Below are 11,029 nucleotides of genomic sequence, written 5' to 3'. Positions count from 1 at the left end.
TATAGTTAGACACTGTCTAGTTGCTTAAAAAAAAAAAACAATACTCCATGTAAGGGTAAAATGTGGCCTCTGGCCTGAGGAAGAATTCAAGGCTTTCTGGCTTGGGAAGTTGGAGGAAAGACCATACTATTCCTTGAGATAAAGAACTTGGGTTAAAAAAGCACATTTGCATAGGCAAGTTGACACTTCCGGTTTGATACACACTGAATTTGAGGAAGTGGAGATGTCAGGTAGAATCTTGCATACATATGCCCTCAGGAAAAGGCTCTGAGCTAGAGACACACATCTGGAAATGATGACTGTGCCGATGGTAATTGATCTTTAGGATCAGTGAGATCTGCCCGAATGTTGTTAGAGTCATTTAGCAACTATCAAGATTTTTTAAATAACCACTGTGCTAGAGGCTATAGAAAGAACCAAGGCAATTCCTGTCTTCAGAGTTTACAGTATAGCTAGAAAGACAATCAGTCATCCTTATAAATGTAACATTACAAAGTCATTTAACTACTCTGAAGAAAAAGGAGCGCAGCTTTAATAGTGTTATGGGGATGAAGGTACAGATGATAATAAATGACCAGCAAGGGTTTACACCAGCTACGTGAGTGAGTGGCCAATGAGGTTAGCTTTCCATAAAGTTGCTAAGTAGTAGTAGTTAGTAGTAGTAGTAGTAGTAATAGTCCTGGCTTTCTGCAAAAGAAGAGGGAGAGATTTTAGATCTTTCAGAATTCAGCTCTGATATGAGTGGACTGCATTCCTGAGGGAGTGTCAGGCTAGAGTGTACTGAGTGTGTGGATGAGGTCTCTTTGGGAGGAATGAGCTAAACTTCGGTCTGTTTATTAAGCCTCCAAACTTTTGCCTCAAGGTTTTTGCCATGCTGCCTGCCAAGGAACATGCAGGACCTGGCCTGTGTGTGTTGGGCTGACAGGTAAAAATCCAAGTGATGAGAAGCTTGGGGTGTGTCTAGTTCCAGTCAGGCCCTATCTCTCCATCATAGCCCATAACCGTGAATACCCGTCCATGCTCCACACTAATGACAAGAGGGGATTGTCTGCAGTTTGGGATGCCCTGCCACCTTCCCCACTCTCCCTGGAACCCTTCTACCACATCCTCTCTTCTTGCTGCCATTCATGACTTCTACATGAACACACCACATTGTACAGGGTGGGGCCCAGGAGGGTGGAGGCAGTGTAAAAGATAAGGCCCCAGGGTCTAAAGACATTGAGACATCTACTCTCATTACAAAGGTTTTAGTTAGGACTCCAAGTCTAGCTCATTCAATAGTCCTTTTAGTTAGAAGTCATCTGAACCTCAATCACAAATCAAATTTTGTCGACTAGATTTTCTGGAGACTGTTACAACAGAGAGGGTGGCTTCAATACCTTCTGTCTCCAGCTCAGTCACAGTAACGTTTATCCATTCTCCCTGAGCCGGAATTGATTGATCCTCTCCCTCCCCCATTCACTTCACAGTCCCTGTTAGCTCTAGATTCAAGAGAATAACAACAGCAGAAAAAATATTTGCTGTTTCTGTGTACTTTCACTTGAATCATCCTAATTCTCCTCCTGGCTCTACGGATGCTTGCCACCTGGGTAGGAAAAATTAAGGAAGTGCAGTAAGAAATGTAAAAACCATGAAGGTTAGTATTTCAAGATCTTATCCCACCATGCTACACTTCAAAGCTCACGTTGAGGGGTTTCCCTGGTGGCGCAGTTGTTAAAAATCCGCCTGCCAATGCAGGGGACATGGGTTCGGGCCCTGGTCCGGGAAGATCCCACATGCTGTGGAGCAACTGGGCCTGTGCGCTACAGCTGCTGAGCCTGCGCTCTGGAGCCCACGAGCCACAACTGCTGGGATCCACGTGCCTGGATGCCGTGCTCTGCAACAGGGGAGGCCACTGCAATGAAAAGCCCACACACCGCAATGAAGAGTAGCCCCCAGCTCGAGGCAACTGGAGAAAGCCCGTGTGCAGCAACGGGGACCCAACGTAGCCAAAAATAATAAAATAAATTAATTAAATAAATTAAAAAAAATAATCCACTGACATTAGGACATTTAAAAATAAAAAAAGCTCACATTGAGAGAAATGACCAAAGGAAAAAAAAAATGTAAAATTTGTGAAAGCCAATAAATGTTTATTGACATGCCTAAGCTAGAGATACTTAAAGCCACCTCTGAAAAAGGTACATAGTATGGCTCTTTCTCCTTTGTTAGTTCTCATATACTCTAACCCACTGTAGTTTGGTTTCTGTCCCCAGTCCTCTGTGAAGTCTCCTGCTAATTTCTCCAGTGAATTCTATCTTGCCAAATCCAATGGACACTTCTCTAGTTCCATCTTACTCTAATTCACAACTTCCTCTTTCTTGAAAGCTCTCATTTCTAGACCGCTGAGGCCATTTCCTTGGTTTTCCTTTCACCTGTTTCTTTCCTCACTCCTTTGCTGAACCATCCTGCACTATACTTGTAACTGTTGGGGTGAGTAAGGGATTAACCGTTTCTTCTTTATCCACACTCTCTTCCTACATGAGCTCACTGAATTTCATGAATTCAAACACCATCTTTACCACTTTGCTGCATCCGATGTGATAATTGATTTAGATGAGGAACGTCAATGGAGGCAATTTGGTGAAAGTTGTTAGGTTTCAGGATATTTACAGATTCCAAAGTAGGACCCCAAAGATGACTTACTATTGCAAAGGGTAAAAAAAGTACCACTCTAACAAATGGGAAAACATAAAATCACTAATATTGAGATGATCTTTTGTCATCTAATGTGTTACAATATGGAATACACAGCATCGTCAATCTAATCAAGTCTCAAAAAAAATTCACTTTACAGAAAACACAAAGCTTAGTGGAATATTAAATGACTCCCTGAAGAAAATAATCAGATAATTGGTATCATCATTGGTATCTTCAAAAAGCCAAAGTGACGGAAAAAAAAAGTAGGAATGTCTGCACAAAAACCTGCACACATATGTATATAGCAGATTTATTCATAATTGTCCAAATGTGGAAGCAGCCAAGATATCCTTCTGTAGGTGAATGGATAAATAAACTGTGGTACATCCAGACCTCCAGACAATGGAAGCTCATTCAGCTCTAAAAATTACTAGCTCTCAAACCATGAGGAGACATAGAGCAGGAATCTTTTTTTTTAATTAATTAATTAATTAACTTTTTGCTGACTTGGGTCTTTGTTGCTGCACACAGGCTTTCTCGAGTTGCGGCAAGCGGGGGCTACTCTTGGTTGCGGTGCATAGGCTTCTCATTGCAGTGGCTTCTCTTTGTTGTGGAGCATGGGCTCTAGGCATGCGGGCTTCAGTAGTTGTGGCATGCGGGCTCAGTAGTTGTGGCACACGGGCTCAGTTGCTCCACGGCATGTGGAATCTTCACGGACCAGGGCTCAAACCCGTGTCCCCTGCATTGACAGGTGGATTCTTAACCACTGCGCCACCAGAGAAGTCCTAGAGGAGGAATCTTAGATGCATATTTCTAAGTGAAAGAAGCCAATCTGCAAAGACTACGCACTGTATGATTCCAAATATATAACATTCTGGGAAGGGCAAAACTATGGAGGCAGTAAAAGGATCAGTGGTTGCCAGGGGGTGAAGGGTGGGGTGGAATAAATAGGCAGAGCACAAGATCTTTAGGGCAGTGAAAATACCCTGTATGATACCACAGTGATAGATACATGTCATTATACATTTGTCTAAACCCATAGACTGTACAACAGCACAAGTGATCCATAATGTAAATTATGGGATTTGGGTGATTATGATTTGTCAGCATAGATTCATCGGTTGTGACAAATGTACCACTCTGATGGGGGATGTTGATAATGGGGATGCTGTGCATGTGTGAGGGCGGTGGGTATTTGAAAAACCTCTGTAACTTCCCTTCAGTTTTGCTATGAACCTAAAACTGCTCTTAAAAAAAATAAAGGTTTAATTCTTTTAAAAAAGTAGAAGTGTTGATTTAGATGAAAATAAAACTAATAAGATATAATAACCAAACAATATTAGGTAGAAGGTATAATGGTATCCATTAAGCTATTCTTTAAACTTTTCTGTAAGTTTGAAAATTTTTATAATAAAAAGTTTTAAAGGGGACTTCCCTGGTGGTCCAGTGGTTAAGAATCCACCTTCCAATGCAGGAGATGCAGGTTCGATCCTTGGTCAGGGAACTAAGATCGCACATGCCATGGGGCAACTAAGCCTGTGTGTCATAACTAGAGAGAGGCCTGCGTGCCACAACTAGAGAAGAGCCTGTGCGCCACAGCAAAGACCCAATGCAGCCAAAAATAAATAAATAAATATTTTTTAAAAAAGTTTAAAAAGTTTCCCCACATTAGCTAAAAAGTGATAACATATAATTTTAGCTCAGGCCTCTCCTCAAAGTCCTGACTCATGTATCCCTCATTCCTTATCACCCTCAGCTGATGGCATTACCACATACTTCACTGAAAATTGAAGCAGTCAGACAGGGACTTCCTCATCCTTCCTCTATTAAATTTTCCAACATAAATACTTATGTACTCGTATCCACTGCCTTTACTCCTTACAAGGTGCAGCACCTTGTATTATTCTTCAAATACAGTAATTCCAAGGGGAGGATTATACTTCTCACCTCCATTGATGTTAGGCTGGGCCATGAAACTCGCAGTGTACCTCCCTTTAGGAGAACTATACATCCCTGCCCTGGTAAATGTGAGTTGGTCAATGGCCCTGTTTCCAAAAAAGATCACATTCTGTGGTGTTGCAGCTTAGGACTTCAACATATCAACCCATAACACCTCCCACTGGTTAATGGATCATGCCCACTATCATATAAACATGATCTAATATTGGACCTGCTAAAACAAAACAAAACCTAAAACCCAAACTTACAATTCTCCTGGGATCTTCTATCACTCTCCAGCTTCCATGCCTTTACTTAACCCCTTCACAGGAAAAGTATTTGGAAGAATTTTCTACAGTATTGGCATCCATGTCTTTATTTTCCATTCTCTCTCCTCACCCTTCAGTTGAACTTCTGTACCCTCGCTCCACGAACCTGACAATTCCAATGGTCACTTCAGAGAATTTGGCAAGGGTCACTGAACGGTGGTGATGGCTACACAGCTCTGTCAATCTACTGAAAACCATTAAATTGTACAAACTGTACAATTAAATTGAGTTTTATGGTATGTGAATTATATATAAATAAAGCTATTTAAAAAAAAAATCCTTAAGCAGAGTGCCATCTTAAGTTGCCTAGAAATATGTTACCTCCTAGAATGCAAATTTTCTTGCCAGTACAACATAAAAATAGTCTGACACAAACAAAGGCTAGTTTTGGTCAGGTTTTCATCTTCAACACTAAATATTTTGAATATTTGTTCTTTAAATATACATACTTCAATTTCGCTATTAGCAATCATCAACAGAAATAGACTCTTTCTACACTTTTTCTACTATTCTGCCTTTTCCTATAGTGATTTCTTTTCACAGTTAAGATGTGCTGTCTCTTCAATCACTGGTGCTTAGAAGAGCAAACCAGTTATCTTTAGCAATAGAATAATGACAAACACATACCTTATTAATTTGGATTGTTTAGAATAAAGTCTACTTTGGGGGAAAAAACAATCAAAAAAGTATTATATTCATGCACTTACACAATTGAGAATTTAGTAAGAATGAAATAAGTTCACCAATAAATTATGCTTTTTTTTTTTTTTTTTGCGGTACGCGGGCCTCTCACTGTTGTGGTCTCTCCTGTTGCGGAGCACAGGCTCCGGATGCGCAGGCTCAGCGGCCATGGCTCACGGGCCCAGCCGCTCCGCGGCATGTGGGATCCTCCCAGACCGGGGCACAAACCCATGTCCCCTGCATCGGCAGGCGGACTCTCAACCACTGCGCCACCAGGGAAGCCCAAATTCTGCTTTTGATATTGATTTTAATCCATTCATTTACTCATTGATTCATATATTCAAAAAATATTTACAAAATATCCATTCTGTGCCAGGTGCTGAGTCTGGAGCAGATACACAGAGGTGAAAAACTTAAGTTTATACTTGAGTGTAAGGAGACAGACATGAAGTAAATGATGGTAATCACACATAAAAAACGCTAAAAAAATAAAGGTGTAAAATGCTGTGAGAAAGGAAAACATGGAGACCTAATTAAGATTGTGTGTGTCTGTCTGTGTGTCTACATGTGTCTGTCTGTATGTCTTTTTGAGGCTAGAGGCTGACAATGTGAGCGGAGTCAAAGGTGGGACAAAGATCATGTATGGTCATGTAGACCAGAAGTTATTGACAGGTTGTAAGAAAGTAGGAAAACAATCTGATCTATGTCTTAAAAAGGTTATTCAGTGGGTGGTGGTGTAGTGCAATGTGCAGAGACGCCAAGAATAAAATCCAAAGTTGTCACGTGACCTAAATGGCCCTAACAGACCTCCATCCCCACATGCCCACCCCTCCCCTCTCCGGCTTCACCTCCTACCTCCTACTTCCCTATTTTATTCTTTTCAGCCACACTAGGCTTCTTGCAGATGCTTGAGCCCATCAGGCTGCCTAGGCACGTGTTCTGTGCACTTGGTGTTTCCTCTGCCTGGAATGTCCTTTTATTAGATATTCTTGGAGTTACAGAATGGAGGAACCTCCTTTACCTGGCTTTCTGTGGTAACTGTAAAGCAGAGCCCTGGCTGGTTGACCTTCACTTCTTAAAGTGAAGCCACTGAGATCTTGGATTTAATGTGTTAACTTAGTGTAAACTAGCCTATCTTGACTAGTAAATACAAGAGTTAACATAACAGACAAAAATTATTAATTAAAAAATATCTTTAGGGCTTCCCTGGTGGCGCAGTGGTTGAGAGTCCGCCTGCCTATGCAGGGGACACGGGTTCTTGCCCCGGTCTGGGAAGATTCCACATGCCGCGGAGCGGCTGGGCCCGTGAGCCATGGCTGCTGAGCCTGCGCGTCCGGAGCCTGTGCTCCGCAACGGGAGAGGCCACAACAGTGAGAGGCCCGTGTACCGCAAAAAAAAAAAAAAAAAAAAAAAATATATATATATATATATATCTTTAAAGATTTTTCAATCTGTTAGAGAACTTAAAATAGTGTCAATTTCATTTTGTTGACTAATGGTGAGGTTGAGTATTTTGTCACGTGTTTTGGCCATTCAAATTTTGTCATCTTGAATTTCTTTTTTAAAAAACATATATTCAAGTATAATTGATTTACAATGTTCTGTTATTTTCTGCTCTACAGCAAAGTGATTCAGTTAAACATATATACATTCTTTCTCATAGTCTTTTCCATTATGGTTTATCACAGGATAGTGAATATAGTTCCCTGTGCTATACAGCAGGACCTTGTTGTTTACCTATTCTATATACAATAGTTTGCATCTACTAACCCCAAACTCCCAACTGAATTGCCTTTTAATGTCAGTATTCAATCTCTTATTTATTTATTTATGGCTGCATTGGGTTTTCGTTGCTGCGTGCGGGCTTTCTCTAGTTGTGGCGAGCGGGAGCTACTCTTTGTTGTGGTGCGCGGGCTTCTCATTGAGGTGGCTTCTCTTGTTGCGGAGCAGGGGCTCTAGGCACGCGGACTCCAAGTAGTTCTGGCTCATGGGCTCTAGAGCTCAGGCTCAGTAGTTGTGGCACACGGGCTTAGTTGCTCTGCGGCATGTGGGATCTTCCCAGACCAGGGCTCAAACCTGTGTCCCCTGCATTGGCAGGAGGATTCTTAACCACTGTGCCACCAGGGAAGTCCAATATTCAATTTCTGTTTATTGGCTTTTTCCCTATTGATTTTCAAAAGTTCCTTATGTAGCATGGCAATTAGCTCTTTGTCTCTCATGCATAACATATATTTTCTCCCAGTCTCTTTTGATTATGTTAATTATCATTATTGTTGTTGTTATGCAGATATTTACAAAAATCTATGTAGTCTATTTTCTTGATATTTTCACTTTTGGTTTCTGAATTTCATGATATGCTTATAAAAGACTTCCTCACTCTAAGATTATTCTACACATTTTCCTCTAGTACTTTTGTTCCATATTTTGGTTAAACTTTTTTAATCTGTCAAGAACTTATTTTAGTATAAGTGAAGTAGGAATCCAGCCTTATTTTTATTAAATTAATATTTATTTATTTGGTTGCATTGGGTCTTAGTTGCGCCATGCAAACTCTTAGTTGCGGCATGCACGTAGTATCTAGCTCCTGGACCAGGGATCAAACCTGGGCCCCCTGCGTTGGGAGCTCAGAGTCTCATGCACTGTGCCACCTGGGAAGTCCCCCAGCCTTATTGTTTTTAATGAGTCATTTTTAATTTATTATCTTTATCCCCTAATAAATTCCCATATGCATATTTGAGTCTAGCTGAATTAATTAATGTAATAGTGTCTTTCACATAAACCTGGGAGGTTAAGAGGAAGAGCAGGTTTGGGGGCAAGACGAATAATTAATATTAAATTTACTTTCAGTTTCTTGTATCTGTGAGTTTGATATGTCAGTGGAATATCAGGTATAAATGCCTTTTGGGCATCTAGAATGTGGAAACTATGGTTTGGGAGAGAGTATTGGTCAAAGCCATTTGTGTGGACATCAGAGTCACAGAAATGGGAACAACTGGGATGGGGGAAGCAGAGGTAATTTACACAGGGACACAGGAGGCTGTAAAAAGGAAGAAACAGAACTCTTTGTTCTTGTCCTTTGGTATCACGATAACTTAGAGATGGATTTCTCAAACTTGAAATATGTATGCGTACCATGTCAAGGAAAAAATTTTGGTTTTTAAAATCCTAATGAGTTTAGAAATTTAAAAACTGTCCATTTATTTCATCACTTGGTACCAATGCAATGGTTAATACTACCTCAAACTAGTATCCTGGAAGTTGTTGCCTGTGTCTAAGGTTGTGACCCAAATGGTCCAAAATATGACTGTATTATTGTTTTTAAATTGAGGTATAAACTACAAACAGCAATACAGACAGTGAGATAAACAGGTCTTAATTGATATAGTTCGATGAGTTCTGATAAACATATATACTCATGTTACCCACACCCCTATCAGGATATAAATCATCTCCATAACCTCAGAAAGTTCATTTATGGCTGCAACAGTCAATCCCTACCTTTCCCTAAGGCAAGATAATTTCTTTCACCATAGGTTAGTTTCACCTGTTTTAGAATTTCACCTAAATCAAACTATACTGTTTTGTGTCTGGTTTCCCACATAGTATAATGATTTTGAGATTCTTTTGTCAACAAAAATTCATTTAACAGTCAACTTAAGGAATAAAAGGGAATTTTATTTGAGCCAAACTGAGGATTATAACCTGGGAGACAGATTCTCATAAAGCTCTGAGAACTGTTCCTCCAGTTAGAAGTTGAAAGCACAGTCATATACATTTTTGAGACAAAGACTCGTACATCAAATGACATACTAATGTTTACATAAAGTTCACCAAATGTACATAGTCCACGTAAGCACATACAAAGTGAGCAGTAAGTCACTAGACCCCTTACAGAGCTGGGAGGGAACTTTATTCTTCTAAAAAGTCACATTGCTAGCATCAGAAGAAAGGAAAAATAATATTGATCTTTACAGTCGAGCAAGCACTCCCATCTTTGATGAGCTCTGGTTAATGTGTAACGCAGATAGATGCACAGTGCATATTCGGGAGGGAGGAAGGAGGCCGAAGTGGACACACAGAGAGAATTTTATGTTTAACTTTTCTTGTCTTGCCTTAAAATATAAAATTTTATTTCATTACATTCATATAGTTCATTACTTCGCATAGTTGAGTAATATTCCATGGTATGGTTCTACCACAGTTTGTCTATCCATTCATCTATTCATGGATGTTTGGGTTGTTTCCAGTTTTAGGTTATTTTGTTTTGTTTTATTTTGGCCACATTCAGTATCTTAGTTCCCCAACCAGGGACTGAAACTGAAGCCCCCTGCAGGGGAAGGGTGTAGTCCTAACCACTGGACGGCCAGGGAATTCCCTAAGTTATTTTGAATTAATCTGCTGTGAATATTCTTGTGCGAGACTTTGTGAATATATGCTTTCATTTCTCTTGGGTAAGCACCTAGAAGTGGAATTTTGGGTTATGGGGTAGGTGTATATTTGACTTTATAATAAACTGCCAAACAGTTTTCTAAAGTGAAACTAACAATGAATCCCACTAACAATGAATGGCATTCTAATTGCTTAAAATGCTTGTTAGCATATAATGTTATCAGTCTTTATTTTAGCCATTCTGTTAGGTATGTATCTCAGTGTGATTTTAATGTTCATTTCCCTGATTTTGAGCATCTTTTTATGCGATTATTGGCCATGATGTCTTTACTTTGTCAAGTGTCTGTTCAAAACATGTCCATTTTAGAAATGATTTTTTAAAAACTATTGAGTTGTAGGAGTTTTTTAAGTATTCTGAATATGTCCTTTTCAGATATATGTATCAAGATTATTTTTCCCAGTCTGTTTTATTTTTCTTAATATTGTCTTTTGATGAACAGAAGTTTTAAATTTTGATGAATTTTAATTTATCAATTAAAAATTGTATATTCTTCATCAATTACAGACCCTCTATATGCCTCATACAGTTTACCACATGCTGTGTACTCTGAGTAGAATATAAAGAGTTAAGTGACTTTTTTTAAAGCTCTATCTGAATGGCAAGTTTTTGTTGGTTGTTCTTAAATTGTTACAGAGCCTTAATCCAGAAGAGTGGTTCAAAATTTAACTGAGCATATTCATCACCCTTGAAATTGTTAAAAATCGGATTGCTGGGCTCCACTTGATTGTGTTTCATGGGTTCTCTGGTGTTGGCAGGTCTGGGAATCACTGATCTAGTAGTCCTTAAAGCTCGGCCAAACTTAAGGCTACTCCACCTACCATTTCCTCAAACAGAGGGCAGGACACTGTTCATGGAAATAACCTGTTGCGTTTTAATTTCCACATATTGTTACCACCAGTGCCTTTTACCGTCCTTTGAAATAGTTAATTAGAAAGCACTGGTTGGGAAAGCA

This window comes from Delphinus delphis, chromosome 3 (assembly GCF_949987515.2).
Source record: "Delphinus delphis chromosome 3, mDelDel1.2, whole genome shotgun sequence".
NCBI classification, from domain to species: domain Eukaryota; kingdom Metazoa; phylum Chordata; class Mammalia; order Artiodactyla; family Delphinidae; genus Delphinus; species Delphinus delphis.
Note: the sequence above shows the minus strand (reverse complement) of the source record.